The sequence below is a fragment of the Narcine bancroftii genome, chromosome 12 (assembly GCF_036971445.1).
Source record: "Narcine bancroftii isolate sNarBan1 chromosome 12, sNarBan1.hap1, whole genome shotgun sequence".
Classification (NCBI taxonomy): Eukaryota; Metazoa; Chordata; class Chondrichthyes; order Torpediniformes; family Narcinidae; genus Narcine; species Narcine bancroftii.
The window spans coordinates 88,246,787-88,266,795 of record NC_091480.1 but is presented as its reverse complement, the minus strand read 5'-3'; the positions used below and the strand labels follow the sequence as shown (position 1 = coordinate 88,266,795).

At 41.9% G+C, this 20,009-nt stretch overlaps 1 long non-coding RNA gene across 1 annotated transcript in view; it reads left to right on the top strand.

Moving 5' to 3' along the window:
- LOC138747250 (uncharacterized) overlaps positions 1-19,289 on the top strand; it is a 63,848-nt gene extending 44,559 nt beyond the window's left edge. Inside the window, exon 3 of the long non-coding RNA XR_011347392.1 lies at positions 18,766-19,289. This is a non-coding gene — a long non-coding RNA (uncharacterized lncRNA). The remainder of the gene's footprint in view (positions 1-18,765) is intronic.
- Positions 19,290-20,009: the final 720 nt, after the last annotated feature.

The following is a 20,009-nucleotide window of genomic DNA, read 5'->3' as shown; positions in this document are numbered from 1 at the left end:
TGACACATAATCCGATAATGAGAATAAGATGGAGAATATGGGCTCTATTTAGGAATATTTTTTCTCTAGCTAGTTCTATTATAGATAATCATCTATTCCACCTTCAGTATTAGATGAAGGCTTTAAGGAATGGTACAGATTTGGTATTAAAAATTTTAAAGATTTATTTATTCAAACAATTGTCAGTTAAATTTAAGCTTTATAATAGACATTTCTCTAGATATTTGCAAATTAGGAATTTTGTTCAGTCTAAATTAAATGCTTTTCCTGGAATCCCAGACTCAAATATTCTTGATCTGCAATTTGTTCACAGTGGACTAATATCACGTATTTAGATTGATTTATTGCATTTAAGACTATCCCCAATGGGTAAGATTATAAATGATTGGGAATGTGATTTTAATACAACTCTTTCAGATGAGGATTGGTGATTCCACTCTTAGTTTGATCAATGAATCTTCATTTTGCGCAAGGCACTGTCTATCACAATATAAGGCGATACCTAGAATGCACCTGTCTAAACTCACATTATCCCGTTTCTATGTGGATGTTGATCTATTTTGTGAAAAATGTAAAATTTTTGAAACGTCACTGATTCATATGTTTTGGGAGAGTCCTAAATTAGGAAGATATTGGCAGAATACTTTTCATTCTTTGTCAGCGATTTTTAAGATTAAATTAGATCCACACCCTTTAAAACTGCCCTGTTTGGCTTTTCTTATGAACTGGGTAAACTTTTATCGGGATCTCAAGAGAAAGTTTTAGCTTTTAGCACATTGATAGCCAGATGAGCAGTTTTAATGAAATGGAAAGATGAACTCTCAATGACTCATGCACAGTGGTCACACGATGTAATGTCCTAAGCGTAGAGAAAGTGTGCTTACCAGCTGCATCATGGTCTGGGATGGGGACATCAATTCCCCTGACCAGAAAGCCCTCCAAGAGGTAGTGGACGCAGCCCAGAACATCACAGGCAAAACCTTTCCCACCATTAAGAGCTTCTACAGGGAACTCTGCCATCGGAGAGTAGCAACAATAATCAAAACACCCAACATGCATTCTGTTCTTGCTGCTACCATCAAGGAAGAGGTATATGTACCACAAGACACACACCACCACTTCTCCGGATTTACCCCTCCACCGTCAGACTCCTCAACGACAAACTCAATCAGGGACCCATTTAAGGGCTATTGCTTTTGCACTTTATAAATTTATTTTCCTCTCTGTATGGCACTGTCAGTTTGATGACATTTCTTTATTTATTACATGTGCATGTTGTGTACGGTTTTTCTTTGCACTACCAATAAGTGGTGATTCTGCCTCGCCTGCAGGAAGAAGAATCTCAGGGTTGTATGTGATATCATGTATGTACTCTGACAATAAACCTGAAATCTTAGTCATGTCTTTCAGCTATTTCTATTTATTTTTCTGGTCAACGTTGTGTGTGTTACAGTGTCTCCTTTAGTCCAATATATTTATGATGTTCATTTCTTATATGACGGGATTTTGATTTTCAAATATTGAAATCAGAGAATATTTCTTCTCTTGTCACTTAAAACAAAACATAGAATGGACACGGTTGCATATTACCAGGGAGAAATAAGTCATTAAATACTTTGCTCCACAGCTGAATCATTTTTCAGCTTTCGCAATAATTTTGAGACGATGGAGGAGTAACTGTCTTCAATCTTATACCCAGGTGTAAAACTATTTGAGATGTAAAGATGTAAATTCTGCTTTATATGTAATGGAGTGAGTGCATTGTAAGGCATGTAACATTAGACCACCAACTGCTCATGTCAGACCAAATTTAATTGAATCCAGATTGTTCTATTCAGATGCTACCCTATGAAACTAAATTGAATAAACAAAACAGGAAGACAAATATTTCACTCACTCACCACACCTGTTTTTAAAAACATTTTATATTTTAAATGCAAAGGGTGGTATTATTGCCATAGTGGCCTGCACAATTTACAGTATATGTTTTAAGAAAGAAATGGCTTTTAGTTATGAACACACATCCTGTGAAAGCAATGGCCGCAGTGGGAGAGTCATTGTACTTGTCCGTGGCCTATCACTGTCTGGAGCTCTCACGGCTGAGAAAAGTACTACCGGCAAATTATGTTACAAATATGGTTCAACAGTCTCAATGCAATGTTACTTTGGTCAGTGATCAAACAAGAGGAAAAAGTCAGGAAAAGTGGGCACTCTAATTAACACTCCTGAGGAGTCAGTGACACCCCCAGGCAAGGAAATGAGGCCTGTTCCTGCTTGAATTAAGCAGTCCATCTCTATCTGATATGCATCTGGGAAGTTTACAAGTAAATCATGCAATTTGACCTTGATGAAGGGCTCATGTTGGTTATGTATCTTTATCTTTGCTATATAAAGTACATTGAGCTGCTGAGTTTCTCCAGCATTGCTTTAACTTCATCCACAACGTCTGCAGACTTTCCTGTTTTATCTCAAGCAATTTTATGTGGGTTTCTCACCTCGAGACACCACCTGTGTGTTCTTCAGCTTCAGTGCCCCTTACTGGTCTGCTGCCGTGATCACTGTCCCATGGGTTATCTCCAATTAACACTCCTGATGAGTCAGTGATCCCCCCCAGTCAAACGGGAGGGGGTAGTCTCTCTGTTTTCTGGTGCCCTTCACCAGTCTTCCACTTCTCCGGATTCGGCGACCCCTCATGGCCGCTGCAGATCATAGGCACTGGCATTTTGGGCCGAGATCCCATGGTCATGGGATTTTAAAATCATCCCCCATAACGGGCCATTGGACTGGGTGGTTGGACCCCATGGGGGAGCGCTGTGACTTTGCTTTCCACTCCCTGTGGGTCCACACCAGCTTCTGCTACAGCAGCTCTGGACGCGCCCTCTTCATTCTTCTTAGGCATTTCCTCCAACTATGAGAGTCTAAAATGGTTTCTTTCCTTTGACATCTCATTTAAAGTCTTTGTTCACCACGGCCCATAAATGTCCACGGGATGGGCGGATCTTTACTCCTTCAGCTTCCTTATTGAGACAACTTGGCTTCAAAACATTTTTTGCCTGGTGGGCTTTTTCATGCTCTTCAACCAAATTGTTTTGAAAAACTGATAATTCCAGGACCACTGTAGGATTTTCATGCACATGGAGATATTTTCACAGAATTCTTGTGCCAGCCAATAGCCAAAGCAAGTCTGGAGTGTTGAAGGTTGAGGGTTGAGGACTGACAGATAATTATCTCGCCTGACATCAGATTGGTTTCCTCTAATTGTTTTTTAGAACCACTGCACCTTTCACGGACCTCCTTGTCAACTTTCTGGCTGATCTCCCCTCTCCTTACACCCACCAGCCCCACCTTAAGCCCTCGTCTCTAATCAGTCAGCCATGAAGTCATGTGGTCCAGAGATGGGCATTTCAGCCCACTATATCCATGCCATTTGTTTTCTCCATGTACATAATTCTTTTGCCCACATTACGTCTGCATCCTTCTCTGTCTTTCCCTGTCCAAATGCCTCTTGAATATAGAGATTGTACCTGACTCCACCATCTCCTGTGGCAACACATTCCAGGATTACTGCAACACCTTTACAGCACCAGAGATCTGGGTTCAAATCCTGCACTGTCTGTAAGGAGTTTGTACGTTCTCCCCGTGTCTGTATGAGTTTTCTCTGGGGGCTCCGGTTACCTCCCATCCTTCAAAAATGTACCGGGGTACAGGTTAATGGGGTGTAAATTGGGTGACATGGACTCATCAGGCTGAATTGGCCTGTTGCTGTGCTGTATGTCTAAATTTAAAAATAAAATAACACCCTTTCCCTTCAGAACTCTTCCCTCTAACAAACCTAAACCCTCTTGTTTTTTACACCCCTGTCATGTCTAGCTATCTGTACTTCTAAATTACATACTCCTACCAGGTAACCTTTCACACTCCTTTGCTCTTGGGAAAGCAAACCCAGCCTAGCCAATTTCTTCCCACAATTAAAGTCCCCGATCCAGGCAACGTTCTGCTGAACCTTCTCCAAGCCTGTTCAAAGATATCGCAACTTCTAATTCTTTGCCTGAGCGATCTTAATCTAATTCTGGCAACCATCACTTTGGGACAAGGGTGGTCCCAACATCCCACACAATCCACCTAATACTCACCTATTTCCACACAATCTGTGGATCTAAAATCTGTGTCTCTCCGTACAACTGCAACTAATTTATCTCTTGCTCTTATATTGGGAAGAATGCAAGATCATCTGAGGGGATAAAATTGCTCAAAATAAAACAGGAAAGTTTTCCTATTTTCTGCATTTCCACGTTTCTGGTGAAATATTTAAAGTAAAACATAGAAATCTACAGCACAGTACAGGCCCTTCAGCCCACAATATTGTGCTGACCCAATAATCTACGTAATCGCGATTGGTGAACTAATGACGAGGCCCACAGATTTTAAAATTCCATACTTTCTACCTATTTATTTTCTGCATTTTTTTGCCAGTTAATTGAGGCTGCTGGTTGCTTGAATTTTTGATAACAGGGGCTTTACTGGCTTGCTAATGTAACCTCTTTCAATACTTTTGTATAAATAGCTTGGCCATCAACTCTCAGTTCAACAGCACTGAGCAGAAAATATAATCAGTAAAATACAAAACAACTGGAATCAATGCTATTTTGATAGATTTACAGTCATAATGGTAATAATCAGTTGGACAATGAGCTCGAGTCAACATTTTGTGTCTGCTTAGAAATTTCATTCAGTGAATTTTAAAATCTCCTTTTATGGGCAAAACCTGATGATGAAGCTTTATCAGTGGAATGCATCATAAAGCTGGATTGTTAACTTCTAATTTTTTTCATTAACACTAAAATATAAAGGAAACAACACAATTATTGCAATATTGATTAATTGAAGATTGTTATGTTAATGCATGGCCAGAATAAAATCTAAAATATAATTTAAAATATGGAACTGAAATCATTTTCCACCTGTATTTAAATTCTGGGTAGTTCAATTTCTTTGTTGAATTCTTTGGAAATTCTATGGCTTTAGACTTTCTCTTCTTTTTTTTCTTTGGCTTGGCTTCGCGGACGAAGATGTATGGAGGGGTAGGTCCACGTCTGCTGCAGGCTCGTTGGTGACTGACGAGTCCGATGCGGGACAGGCAGGCACGGTTGCAGCGGTTGCAAGGGAAAATTGGTGGGTTGGGTTTTTCCTCCTTTGCCTTTTGTCAGTGAGGTGGGCTCTGCGGTCTTCTTCAAAGGAGGTTGCTGCCCGCCGAACTGTGAGGTGCCAAGATGCGCGGTTGGAGGCGAGATCAGCCCACTGGCGGGGGTCAATGGGGCAGGCACCAAGAGATTTCTTTAAGCAGTCCTTGTACCTCTTCTTTGGTGCACCTCTGTCTCGGTAGCCAGTGGAGAGTTCGCCATAGAACACGATCTTGGGAAGGCAATGACAGTGTTACTGTTATTGCCAAGTTATTAAGACTTCCTTGTCACAGAGAATGAGCACAACTCTAATTTTTCTTCAATGTCATTGTAAGAACAGACTTTGGCTCTGCAACTTGAACATATGAATGGATATTTCCTGGCCTAAACCAGTCCAGAGGGTAAAAACTGAGGGCACTTACAGATGTCCAGACCCAGTGGTATCTTTGGAGATTTCTCATTGATGTTGAAGATTGGAATTGGCTTGGTGAATACAATAGATCAGCGCATCTTGCCTCAGTGGGAGTTTCTCGTGCGTGAACACATTGTCAGTTATGTGGACCTAGATCCGAAAAGAAATGGCAGAGCTGTCAGAGCTGCGGTAACACAGCGCTGCTGCTGCTGTGGACTCAGGGGAACGGGAGATGAAGACGCAGCGCTCCTCCGCAGGATTGTACTGCCCAGTCCTAATGCTGAGAGATCAGTTCGGCTCCAAAACATTTTCCGATCACTGAAGATTCCCGATTCTTTTTCGGATATCCTCAATTATCCAAATTTTTTCAGAGGCGAACAGACATCACTTCCAGGTCCAAAGAAATTTCAGATAAATGAGGGTTTCGGATAATCCGAGTTGTTTTGCATATTATGCATATTATTATTTTAATGTATTATTACATGGCAATAAACTGAACCTTTGAACTTTTGCCTGCCCCAAACTTTAAATAGCATTTCTCACATTCCTGATAGAACATTGCAAAACACTTTATAATCAAAGCAATTTTGAATTTTGAAATAAAATCATAACAGACTGAACTCTCAGTTAGTCCAGCAGGATCTGTCAAAAGAGAAACAGAATTACCGTTTCAGGTCACAGATCCTTTTTTTTAAGTTGAACTGAATTCTTTATTGCATGTGCCTGAGGTACAGCGAAACAGCTTTGCTTGATGTGCTATTCAGCCAAGTCAACCTGTACTTAAGTCCAATAATGAACCAAACATGTGCGGTGTTGCAAAGACAAAGTTTCGGGTTTAGAAAAAAAGTACATTTAAAATGGTGCAAATGTCTCCTCTTTTATCAATGAGAGGTCCATTTACGAGTCTGATAACAGCAGGAAAGGAAGGTTTTTGCCAAAGTGTTGAAGTTTCTGTTTATAATCATTAACTTTGAAATTTCATCAAATAGTATGAATTATTATACAATAACTAAGTTGGAGACATGGCATCTCACTTGCACATGGCATCCCAACAAAGTCTAAGGCATATTAAATGAGATGAGCTGCTGAACTAATATAGACTGATGAATTTATATTAGTCCTTTTCTTTATCAACATCACCCCATAGGATTACTTATGCAGGTAGACGGGGTCATAGTTTAATATCTCATGTTAAGTTTGGCACCTCTAACAGTGTAGTACTCCCTGAATAAATGCTCTGGAGTATTTGCTTGCATTTTAGTGGTTCGATCTCAGAGCAAGCCTTGAGGCCATGATCTTCCAGGTCAGAGGTACTGAGTTCTCATCTGAGCCATGGCTAATGCAACTAATTATGCAGCTGTCAGCCACCAAAGGAAATCCTAGTTTACTCACTGTAGGCTTATTGGAGTCCTTGGAGGCTTATTGCCTGACGTACGATAAAAGACCAGCTGGTCCATTTCACTGTCAGAAAGTGATGACACATGCAGAATTGTAAAAGTCAGTTGTAAACCAAATTGTTAAAGCTAACCCAATCTGTAGATCCATTTCTCAGCAATTCTCTGCAAACAAATTTGTCCCAGCCTTCAAAGCCTGTTCTCATTTGTAAAGCAATATTCTGATGTATTTAAACTAACACAGGCTCTGGACCGGTTAGCACAATGCTGTTACCGTGCCAGTGACCCAGGTTCGAATCTAGCAGTTATTATAGAAATGAATGTTTTTCAAATACATAATTCAACAAAACAGCCATTGAGAAGTACGTGAAAAATTATAAAGAACCTGCTACTCATTGTGCAACAACTTTAACACAAATATTGTGCTTCTTAAGAATTTGCTTCAATACTTGCTCTCCTTTCTTTGAACTTTGCTGATCTGTTGCTATTCCCTTGGGAAAAACTGCATGCAGAATGTCATCATTCATAACTCCTCCATTACTGGGTACATTTTCTTCCACATTCTCAGTCTGGATAAGCCACAGAATATTAAGTCTCTTAGACCTAAACAATGCAATTTTAAAAACAGTTTAGGAAATAGTTCTCTTTGTTTCACCTCAATCATTGCACTCCCTGGATATTATAGCCTGTTACAGACATGATTCCCCTGTCTGTGGGTATGTTTACAGTGGGTAAAGCTTCCTTTGTTCCAGTGGATGGTATAAACTTGGGATGATCTTGTTAGGAGAATTGAGCAAAAGAATTAGACAGTTTTTCCAAAATGCTCTTGGCAGGGTATCAGCTGCTTTGGAACTCAAGTTGATAATTGTTTGTTTGACCATTCTCCCACTGATGCCATTCTCCAAGGTATTACAGTGCGTGTAGATGAGGCTTTAAATAGATGGGTAATTTAAAACACAGATAATGCAAATAAAACCTGCATTTAGTTTGTGAGTTGGCAGGTCACTTCTAACATTTAAAGCAACATTTAATTTCTAGTTATCAACAAAAGGAAAAGGGTTATCAACAGAAGGGAAAGGGAGATAATAAATGGAAATAAAAGATGCTGGAAAACTGAAAAAAAAAGTCTTGAAGGACTCACTAGGTCAGGAAGCATAATGGAAAGTGAGAGGTCTTAGACTTGACATCTTCAATGTTTGCCTTTCCATAGGTCCTGCTTGACATATTGATTGCCTCCAGTGTTTTCTGGTTTTCTTATTAAAGACTTCTTCTTCTTTGGCTTGGCTTCGCGGACGAAGATTTATGGAGGGGGTAAAAGTCCACGTCAGCTGCAGGCTCGTTTGTGGCTGACAAGTCCGATGCGGGACAGGCAGACTCGGTTGCAGCGGCTGCAGGGGAAAATTGGTTGGTTGGGGTTGGGTGTTGGGTTTTTCCTCCTTTGCCTTTTGTCAGTGAGGTGGGCTCTGCGCTCTTCTTCAAAGGAGGTTGCTGCCCGCCAAACCGTGAGGCACCAAGATGCACGGTTTGATGCGATATCAGCCCACTGGCGGTGGTCAATGTGGCAGGCACCAAGAGATTTCTTTAGGCAGTCCTTGTACCTTTTCTTTGGTGCACCTCTGTCACGGTGGCCAGTGGAGAGCTCGCCATATAACACGATCTTGGGAAGGCGTTGGTCCTCCATTCTGGAGACGTGACCCACCCAGCGCAGCTGGATCTTCAGCAGACTATACCTTGTCTAACTAACTCATTCCTGACAGGACCTAACTATTTGTTGAGACCTAAAAAGACACAAATATTTCTGCTGGTGTACTGTGGAAAGCATTCTCTGGTTGCATCGCTGACTGGTAGGGAGGTGCCAATGGACAGGACCCATAATCATGTGACAACTTATTCCATTACTCATCATTTAAATAGGCAAACATTATGCCCATATTTTAAGTTTATACAGGTACATATTCAAGGAATGTTTCCAAATGCTCACACAGGCAGCACTGTTAGCCTAGCGGTTAGTGCAATGCTGTTACAGCACCAGCGATCCGGGTTCGAATCTAGCACTGCCTGAAAAGAGTTTGTACATTCTCCCTGGGTCTGTATGGGTTTCCTTTGGCTGCTCCACTTTTGTACCACCCTTCAAAAAGCATAAGGGGGTTGTAGGCTAATTGGATGTAATTGGGCGGCACGGGCTCATGAGCGGATGGGTCTGTTACCATGCTGTATATTTAAATTTAAAATGTTTCCAATTTATTTCAGACAAGCTCAGATAGTACTTGGGACAAGACATCTTCAAGCCTCTCCTATTCTCAGGCTTTTCAGGGATGTGATGCTTGCGGTTGTCTAAATTAGGGCTGAAGACTATTTTTTTCAATTCATTAGATGCAGAGCTTCACATTTATTGAAGGAATAATTTATATTGCATATACTGAGATCTGGCTTTATTTCCAAAAACCTGGAACCAGGCATATGTTCCAACCTGATTGCCAGTTTGAGCAAGGCGTGCTTTTCTTTGCAAGCACCCGCCAATGCAATGTTCCAATATTCAGGCCCTAGGAACTGCATGCTCTAGAAGGAACCTTCCACATTTCACATCCCCAAGAGCTTTTTCTATGTTTGCTTCATAGCTGGAGGGAGTGGAGGAGAGAAGCTAAGGTTTACAGTGGAGTTGGGCTTCATCTAATGAGTGAATTGGAACTTTGAGGAATGGTCAGGACACCAGAAGAAGGGGGAGAGCAACATAGCATTGTGGGGTGTGGTGTGGGGCAGGTAGGGAGGGGTAAGTCAAGGTCATGATAAGGTCAAAGTTCGGACGTAATGATAGGAGACAGAGGAAGGGACCTGAAGAAGAGTTGTGGGAGATAAATGTTTTCAGCAACAGGCACCTGACTGCTCCCTGTTCCACATGCAAGAGTGTATTGGCTTTGACCAACTCAGTTTATCCCCTTTAAGCCTCACTGAAGCAAGCATTGCATTTGCTATGAATTATTCTTGATCGTGGGACCCCACAGACCGTAAGGGAACGCCTGATATAAGGAGAGGCATGAAGATGTCTTCGGCCAAGCAGTATCTGAGCTGGTCTGAAAAAAAAGTGGAAATGTCAAATTTAAATTTAGATCTCGATATCTAAAATACATAGGCCGTGCATACAATAGATAAGAACAGATATTTTTTTAAAGTTTGATTGATTTAAAATCAAGATATGTACTGGTGGAGGATTACATGCGTGAGGGAATTTTGTGATGTTTTGATGCACAATTGCTTGCCACAGGATGCCATTACACACATCAAGCCACAAGTCAGATGCATGGAGGATCCAGAAGCAAACTTCAAAGTTCCCATGATAAATCCCCAATCTTTTGTCGATTGCATGGAACACATTATTGCCCCATGCTTTGCAATAAAATTCATGGGCTTTGAACAGAATAATTCCACTATGAATTTTTACTATGGGGTTTGATTTTTTTGCAGCACCCTCCAATGTTTGTCTGGTGATGAATTGTTTGCAGTCAGGTTGGCCTGCCGTCCAGGCTTTTTGGAAGGAAAGCCAGATATAATGCATGCAATATAAATCATTCCTTCAGAAAATTTGAAGATCCTTCTGCAGACCTTATTTATTCTTATTCTCCTCTATCAGGTCACCTCTCATCCTCCATCACTCCAAGGAGAAAAGGCCAAGTTCATAAGGCATGCACACTAAATCAGGCAACATCCTTGTAAATCTCCTCTGCACCCTTTCTATGACTTCCACATCCTTGCGGTGACCAGAACTGAGCACAGTGGGACCTGACCAGGGTCCTATATAGCTGTAACATGACCTCCTGCCTCCTAAATTCAATTCCATGATTAATGAAGGCCAATACACCGTATGCCTTCTTAACCACAGAGTCAACCTGCTCAGCTGCCTTGAACCTCCTATGCACTCGGACACCAAGATCCCTCTGAATCTCCACACTGCCAAGATTCACCATTAATACTATGTTCTGTCATCATATTTGACCTACCAAGATGAACTACTTCACACTTATCTGGGTTGAACTCCATCTGCCACTTCTCAGACCAATTTTGCATCCTATCAATGTCCCACTGTAACCTCCTCCACACTATCCACAACACCCCCAACTTTTGTGTCATCATCAAACTTACTAACCAATCCCTTCACTTTCTCATCCACGTTATTTATAAAAATTGCAAAGAGTAAGGGTCCCAGAACAGATCCCTGAGGCACATCACTGGTCACCGACATCCATGCAGAATATGACCGCTCTTTGCCTTCTGGATCCACAAAGCAATGTCCCCTTGGATCCCCTGCCCCCTTACTTTCTCAATAAGCCTTGCATGGGGAACCTCATCAAATGCCTTGCTGAAATCCATATACACAGCATCTACTACTCTTCCTTCATTAATGTGTTTAGTCACATCCTCAAAAAATTCAATCAGGTTTGTAAAGCACAACCTGCCCTTGGCAAAGTCATGCTCACTATTCCTAATCATATTATATCCCTCCAAACCTTCATAAATCCTGCCTCTCAGGATCTTGTCCATCATCTTACCAACCACTGAAGTAAGACTCACTGGTCCATAATTTCCTGGGCTATTTCTACTCCCTTTCTTGAATAAAGGAACAACATCTGCAACCCTCCAATCTTCCAAAACCTCCCCCATTCTCATTGATGATTCGAAGATCATTGCCTCCCACAGTAGCCTGGGGTACATCTCATCCAATCCCTGTGACTTATCCAACTTGATGCTTTCCAAAAGCTCCACCACATCCTCCCTCTTAATAGCTACATGCTCAAGCTTTTCAATCTGGTATGTCATCACTACAATCTCCAAGATCCTTTTCCGTAGTGAATACTGATGTATTCATTGTATTTCTGCTATTTCCTCCATTTCAATACATACTTTCCCACTGTCACACTTGATAGGTCCTGTTCTTTTAGGTTCTATCCTCTTGCTCTTCACATACTTGTAGAATACCTTGGGGGTCTCCTTAATCCTGCCCACCAAGGCCTTCTCATGACCACTTCTGGCTCCCCTAATTTCGTTTTAAGATCCTTCCTGATAGCCTTATAACCTTCTAGATCATTGATATTACCTGGCTCTCTGAACATTCATAACCCTTTCTTTTCTTCTTGGTGAGATTTTTTACAGCCTTTGTACCCCACAGTTCCTGTATCCTACCATACCTTCCCTGTCTCATTAGAATGTACCTATGCAGAACTCCACACAAATATCCCCTGAACATTTGCCACATTTCTTCTTTTCTTTTCCCTGAGAACATCAGTTTCCAATTTAAGCTTCCAATTTCCTGCCTGGTAGCTTCATCATTCCCTTTAGTCTCTTTAAAAACTTTTCTAATGAGATTTTGAGATTTATATCTTCTCAAAGCTTTTTTTGTTGAATAATAAAAACAAAATCAGTTTGATGATTTCCTTGTTATTTATACTCAAATTAAACTTTGCTTATTTCCAATCTGGGAGTGCCCCTGGTACTCCAACCATAATATCCTATTGATTTTATGACTTTATAAACAGCAAATTTAATTTAATCTACATCGGAGAGATTGGGCACAGTCTGGGAGATCATTTTGTTGAGGACCATGTCTCTGTCCGCCACAATAGTGCAGATCTCCCAGTGCTTCATCATGGAAGAGCAGAACAGACTTGAGAGGTGAGAATTGATTATGTCTGTGCAAATGGAGACAGGGAGAAGGGAGAAAGCAGAGCTGAGGGAAGGCATAGGAGAAGAGATGGGGGGGGTGGGGAAGAGGAGATGTTTTAACATATTCCCTTGCTGACATGTTTGTCCATGGTGTGAGACCACCTGTAAATTGGAGGAACAACACCTCATCTTCTGACTAGGCACCCTCCATCCTGATGGCATTAGTATTGACTTCTCTGGCTTTCGTTAAAACATCTCCTCTTCCCCACCCCACCCCCATCTCTACTCCTATGCCTTCCCTCAGCTCCGTCTTTCTCCCTTCTCCCTGTCTCCATTTGCACAGACATAATCAATTCTCACCTCTCAAGTCTGTTCTGCTCTTCCATGATGAAGCAAATCCATTCTCCCACTCAGCTCCACTCACCTGCATTCTCCCCATAACATTTAATATCCTCACTATTCAGATACCTATCAATATCTGTCTTTGAGGTTTAGACTAGCAGGGGAATAGCTACGTCATATACCCTAGACTATCAGAGCAGCCGTCTTCTAGGGGGCACTGAGTTTTGGGAGGGATGCACATGGAGCTGTGAGGGAAGGGTGACACCTGCCTAGCCAACCAGATCAGCCGAATCATCCCTCGTGATCATAGGGTGACAGATGTCGCAGCCAGATCGCCCTCACACCCCATCTGTTTTAAATATATACAACTTGGCCTCCACAGCTGCCTTTAGTAGCAAATTCCAGAGGTTCACCACTCTCTGCTAAAGAAATTCCTCTGCATCTTGCGCCCTTCAATCCTGAAATTGTGTCCTCTTGTCCTCGACTCCCATACCATAGGAAACATTTTGCCACATCAACTCTGTGCAGGCTTCTACAAGGAATACAGTCCAAGAGCTGTCAGGCATTCCTCATGCACTAATCCTTTAATTCCAGGAATTGTTCTTGTGAATCTTCATCATGGAAGAGCAGAACAGACTTGAGAGGTGAGAATTGATTATGTCTGTGCAAATGGAGACAGGGAGAAGGGAGAAAGACAGAGTTGAGGGAAGGCATAGGAGAAGAGATGGAGGTGGGGTGGGGAAGAGGAGATGTTTTAACATATTCCCTTGCTGACATGTTTGTCCATGGTGTGAGACCTGCAAATTGGAGGAACAACACCTCATCTTCAATGATGGCACATCCTTTCTTAAATAAAGAGACCCAAACAGTATTGCATACACCAAGTGAGGCCTCACCAGTGCTTTATAAAGCCTCAACATCACATCCCTGCTTTTGTATCCTATTCTGCTAGATATGAATGCTAATGGTTCATTCAACTTCTTCACCATTGACTTAACATGGACGTTAACATTTAGGGTATCCTGCACGAGGACTCCCAAGTTCCTTTGCACCTCTGAAATTTGAATTTTCTCCCATCCAAATAATAATCTGTCCTTTTAATCCTTCTACCAAAATACATCATCCTATTTGATTTACTTCCAAATGTGCTGTTGAATCCTTAATCTTACGCTTGCAATTTTGCCCTATTGGCTGTCTATCCTTCCTAACAATCTTCCGATACTTGTGTATCTACTTGTGTATCTCCTGCCCTAATCAGTGGCCTCTCATTCTGGTTCCCATTCTCCACCAAAGTAGGTTGAACAGAAAAGCCCTCAATTTAAAAGAACCATAGATGGTGGAAATCTGCAATAAAAGCAGGAAATCCAGGAAATTTAAAAAATTAATTTAGACATACAGAACGGTAACGGGCCATTTTGACCCATGAATCTGTGCCAACTAATTTACAACCAATTAACTTACAACCGCTGGTATGTTTTGAATGGTGGGAGGAAACCAGAGCCCCCAGAGAAAACCCATGCAGATTGGAGAGAACCCCTTACAGAAAGTGTGGGATACGAACCCTGGTCCCGATCGCTGGCACTGAAAAGGCATTGCGCTAAACGCTATACTGCCTCAGCAAATCAGATGTTTCACCCTTTCTCATTTCTGATGAAGGGTTCTGGACCTGAAATAATGAGTATTTCTCTTTGCACAGTTGTCTTGTGACTTGCTGAGATTTCCTAGTCTTTTCTGTTTTTATTTTGGTGCAATACTTGTTGAGGTTCAGAAAAATGAGAGGTGATCACATTGAAGTATATATGATTCTCAAGGGACTTGATGGGCTGGATGCTGAGCGGATGGGTTCAGAAGTAAATGTGGTAGTAAAGGAGCAAGAGTATAAGAATGAGGAGTTGCACATTTTGGGGTAATAGAAATAGGATTGATCTGATAGTCAAGATATCAAATTCTATAAAATAGAGGGTTAGAGAAAATTAGATTGGTGTGGAGTAGGTTTACATAGGTAGGCACATCATCAGGGACTGAGGAATCTGTACTGTGCTGTGCTGTAATGTGTTATGTTTTAAAACTAGCTTCTCACCCTCCAGTCCAACTATGATCAGCCCAGCTTGTCGATGAGCTTTAACCATGCTGTCCAACAATGGCTGGCTGCTCTCAATTCTTCATTTTTCGCTCCCCACTATTCCCACTTTTTTTTTCAACTCACCAGGACACTGTCTAAAATCAAGGCTTTAATTTTCGTCCATCCAATCCAAACCCTAACCAAGAATTACTCCCTTGCCTACTGATTTTCCCTCACCTCAGATTTCTTTGACCTGTCCCAGCCTAAGGGACAATTTATTTCCTTTTGGATACCCAACGACATGGGAAGGGAAACATGCAACAGGTTGTAGCGAGTTGTGAGAGAGCGGCTGTACAGATTGGAGACACAGGCTGCTAGCTCAGGTATCACAGTAGAATGTTTATTTAAAACTCTCGCATCTGCTCTTCAGGCTGAGAGTTGTACCGCGCGTACGTCCCACCGCTTGCGTCACGCTGGCGCAAGCGCATACACCAACTTCCAGCCTGGACTGGAAATTATGTATGTGCGCCACCATCTCTGTGGCAAGTGCCCTGCGTAATGAGCGGGGCCGGTTCATCCCGATGCACTTGTGTGTTGCCACAAGGTGTTCATTAACTGACAGGTAGGTGGTCAGTGTGTATTTTTTAGAGATACTGCATGATAACAGGCCCCACGAGCCCCCGCCACCCAAGTGACCAATTGACCCTCTAATCCCACATGAATTTATAACATGGAAGGAAACTGGAGCATCCGGAGGAAACCCTTGCAGACACATGGAGAACGTACAAACTCCTAACAGACAGGGCTGGATTTAACCTGGGTCGTTGGTGCTGTTATAGTATTGACTAACCTCTATGCCAACTGTGCTGCTCTTCTGATGGGCTTTACTGCAATTCTAGAGTGCATTTATTGGGATGCTCAATGACTTCTAATTCTGAGGCAGTTTTGGTGGGGGGGGAGCTTGCATCCATAGATTTTAGTGCCACAGCTACTTGTTATAAAATGGACTGAAAAGAAGTGGTTGGTCCAGCTTATATAATTTATTTTTAATTTTCTGAGATTTGGCCTTCATTGGCAAGGTCAGCACTTGTTAGCTTGAGAAATTGGCGGTGATTTCCCCTTTGAACCACAGGGGTTCATCAGGTGCAGTGAGGAATAGGTTGCAGGACTTAAACCCATTAATTGGTAGCAAAAAATGGAACATTTTTAGAAAGAGCAATAAAGAAATTTTAAGTTAGCATTCCCATGGATACTGCCAGACATTTGGTATTTTCAGCATTTTCTTTTGGCTTTTGTTTCGGATTTGCAATGTCTGCAGGTTATTTTGGTTTCCAACCATTGATGATATTTCCAAGTCAGGGTGATGGGTGACCTGGAAAAAAATTTGTAGTTGGTGGCAATTATGTGGACCTGCTGCCTTTATCATCCTTGGTAGTGTGCCCTCTAGTATTTGACATTTTTGCACCGTAGTGTTCCTTGCAGGTTATTTCGCATTACTCCTGAAAAACAACTTGTTAATTCCAAGACTGTCAGCCTGTCAGATGTGTCGGCCAATTGCTCCAAGAATAATAGGGTAGTGGTCACTGGGAGATTGTAAATTTCCCTAATATTGACCCATTCTACAAAGGAGTCGGGCAGGATGGAATTTGATTTTTATGTCAAATTTGAGTTTTCCAAATCAATATATTGAGGGCCTCACTAGAGAGGATGGAGCAATAACCCTCTCCTTCAGGAACAAGATAGAGCAAGTGACTGAAGTAACATTGGGAGAGCAGATGGGGACCAGTGTCCATAATTCTGTTAGCCTTGAAATGGTGAGGGAGAAAAAATGTGACATTCACATTAAGGCCATAAATGGGGACTAGAGCCAATTTTGGAGCAATTAGGCAGGAAGTTGCCGAATTTGATTGGGTGAGGATGTTTACAGGTTACAGGATGGATGGAAAGTGGGATGCTTTAAAAGGTGAGATTGAGATAACAAAAGTTCAGGCACTGAATGTTAAGCTGAAGAAACAAGGCTGGTAAGCAGAGGAACTCTGGCAGGAGAGGGATATTGAGGCTCTGGTCAGGAAAAAGAAGCAGGCAAGTTTCAAGGTTCAATATTCCTTTATTGTCATCTAATAAAAGAGGTGTAATATTTTTACAAAATTTGTTCAAGTCTGCCATGAGGCATACTGATTCGCTGTCAGCAGAAATTGCTGGGCCCCTCTTACCGTCAGAAAAAGAGAAGCAAAAGAAGAGTCCGCCAAGTGCTCTCACAAAGCCTCTGCAGCTGTACTGTCCAAACCATCGGCAACCCAAGCTCCAGATCTGAACCACCGACACAATCAGGAAGCCTCCAGCACCCTCGGCACCCTCTTGCATTCCAGTTCTGATAGATGAGAGTCTCCAGCCATTCGCCAGAAGCCCACAGCCTCCTTGGGTTCCTCACCTCGAGTTGCCAGCAGCCTGGCGGCTATGTGTTCTTGAGCCGCGGAGTTCCTCACTGGGTCCACTGCTGCGGTCACCGACCTGTGGATAGTTTCCTCTGCTTCTATTTCACAAACGGTGGTGGGGTTGGGGGGCTAGTCTCTCTGTCTTCTGGTGCCATACACAAGTCCTCTGCTTCTCCAGAGTCTGTAACCCCTCAAGGCCACGGCCAACTTAGGCCCAGAACCAGCAGTCGCAGGATTTTAAAATAAACCACCATTGGTTCCTATAACAGGCCATTTAAAGCCTGTACAGATTTGATGGCAGTCAGACTGGGTGGTTGAAACCTACAGAGGACCCCATGTTTATTTCCTCTGCTCGCTCTCCGTGGGTCTGCACCAGCGGCAGTGTTGCCATACAGCAGTCTAGATCAAAAAAATTGCTTGATGAGGTAAAAGCAGGACAAAACCAATCCATTTCTCTGCAACAAATGTACCACACAGTGATGCAGCTGGCCAGGGCACTCTCAATAGAACTTCTGTGGAAATCGATAGGCTGGTGGCCTTCCCCACCTTAGTCTTCTCAGGAAGTGCAGTTGCTGTTGTGCCTTCCTGACAACAGATAGGTCACTTCTTAAGTTGTCTGAGGAACTTTGTGCCATCTACTCTTTACAAATAGCAAGGTCACCTTCAATTTTAATTCATCAATTCTTTGGGATAAAGAAGTAGGATATAGTTTCTAATTAAAATTGTTAGAAATGGCATACAAATAGACAGATCACCAAAGGTGGGGGTAGGTTCCACACATTGAATTACACATTTGCTCACATTTCCACTTGAATTCTTCAAGATTACAGACAAGGTAAGTCCTTCCAGAATGTATTTATCAGTAGGATTTTAAGATTTTGATCCTTGCAATAGTTTTCATTGGTGGGATATTTACATTCATTCACATTCCCTCCCATATTTCCTGCAATTCTCATTTCATAATTGAAGCACTAGTGAAATTACTGATGGTGCTTTCAAGATTTGGATCAAGATTTATTGTTTTTAAGCTCGGAATTTTGTGAATGTATTTAAACAGTTGTCAATAAAAGGAAGGTGCACATTGAAAGGGTCCTTGGATTGAATGATGAAAATAAAATTCAATCCAGACACTGTCACCTCACTTCTGCTAATTTATACTTGTTTTTGTAAAGGATCTCGGGATCTGCATCTGTGACCCTGGCCAAACTCAGACTGAGCAATGGTGATGATGTTCAGGGATTATTTATTTGCTCTTCTATTCTCATTCATTTTCTTTTGTTTGCAGAGAACAGCAGCAGTGGACAAATCTTTGTCAGCCATGCTCAGCCAATATGAAGATTATCTGTGCACCTGTTTTCTCCTGGTCTGAGTCCCATCGCAGACATTACCGTTCTCTCCAATCCTCCCCATTCTCAGCAGGAACATGATACCACAGCCCTGTTTTATTTTAATGGAAGGTGGCATGGAGAGCTTAGTGGTGAATGCAACGCTGTTATATCACACAGTGATGCAGCTGGCCAGGACACTCTCAATAGAACTTCTGTGGAAATCGATAGGCTGGTAGCCTTCCCCACCTTAGACCTGGGTATAAATCCAGTGCTATCCGTCAGGAGTTTCTACGATCTCCTCGTGTCTGTGTGGGTTTCCTCCACATGCTCCGATTTCCTCCCAATGCTCAAAACATATTGGAGTAATAGGTCAATTGGTGTAATTGGGCGGCATGGACTCATGGGCTGGAAGGGCCTTTTGCAGTGCCCTATAATTTAAAAATGTAAACATTTAAATTAAACATGCCCTAACTCAACATCAGTATAAGATTATCTGCGTGCTCCATGCTGTAAAGTCATCTGGTAAAAACAAATTTTGATTCAGTAGTATTCCTACCCACTGGAAGTAAAAGTTCCCTCTCTGACTTTCTGATGGAGAGTGGATCCACAGGGTCAGAGGCACATATATATGTTACAACTAATAGAGATTCACCAAAACACAGTGGTCCTAAATTGAGATGTTGGTTAATTTTCAGGTTAAAACTTTAAGAAGAAAGGCAATCAGTTCACAACTCCATGATCTTTCCCCTCATTACCTCCATCCTCCTAAATAATATGTCTCAAATTCTTGCCTTCTTAACTTTAATTGCTTCATTATTGGTAGCTGGGCCTTCATGTGCCAAAGTCTGAAGCTTTGAAATTCCTTCCCATAATCTCTCTATCTCTCTTTCAGAATAGGTAAATTCTGAAAGCATTAAAGCCTATTACTTCAGTCAAACTTTTGATTATTAACCCTAATCTTGTTATGTGGCTTGGCATCAGGTTCTGCTTGATAACTTTTCTGTGACACACTTTTGGATGGTTTTCTAAGTTAAAGGTGCTTGGGAGGTTGGAGATTTGATTGTGTAAATGACTGTAAATATTGATGGAACATGCTCCACTGAACACATGCACAGGCTTTAATTATAATTCAGCTTTAGCACAGTGGTGCAGCAAGCAGACATGAATCTTCATTGTCCAACAACCCAAGATCAATCCTGAA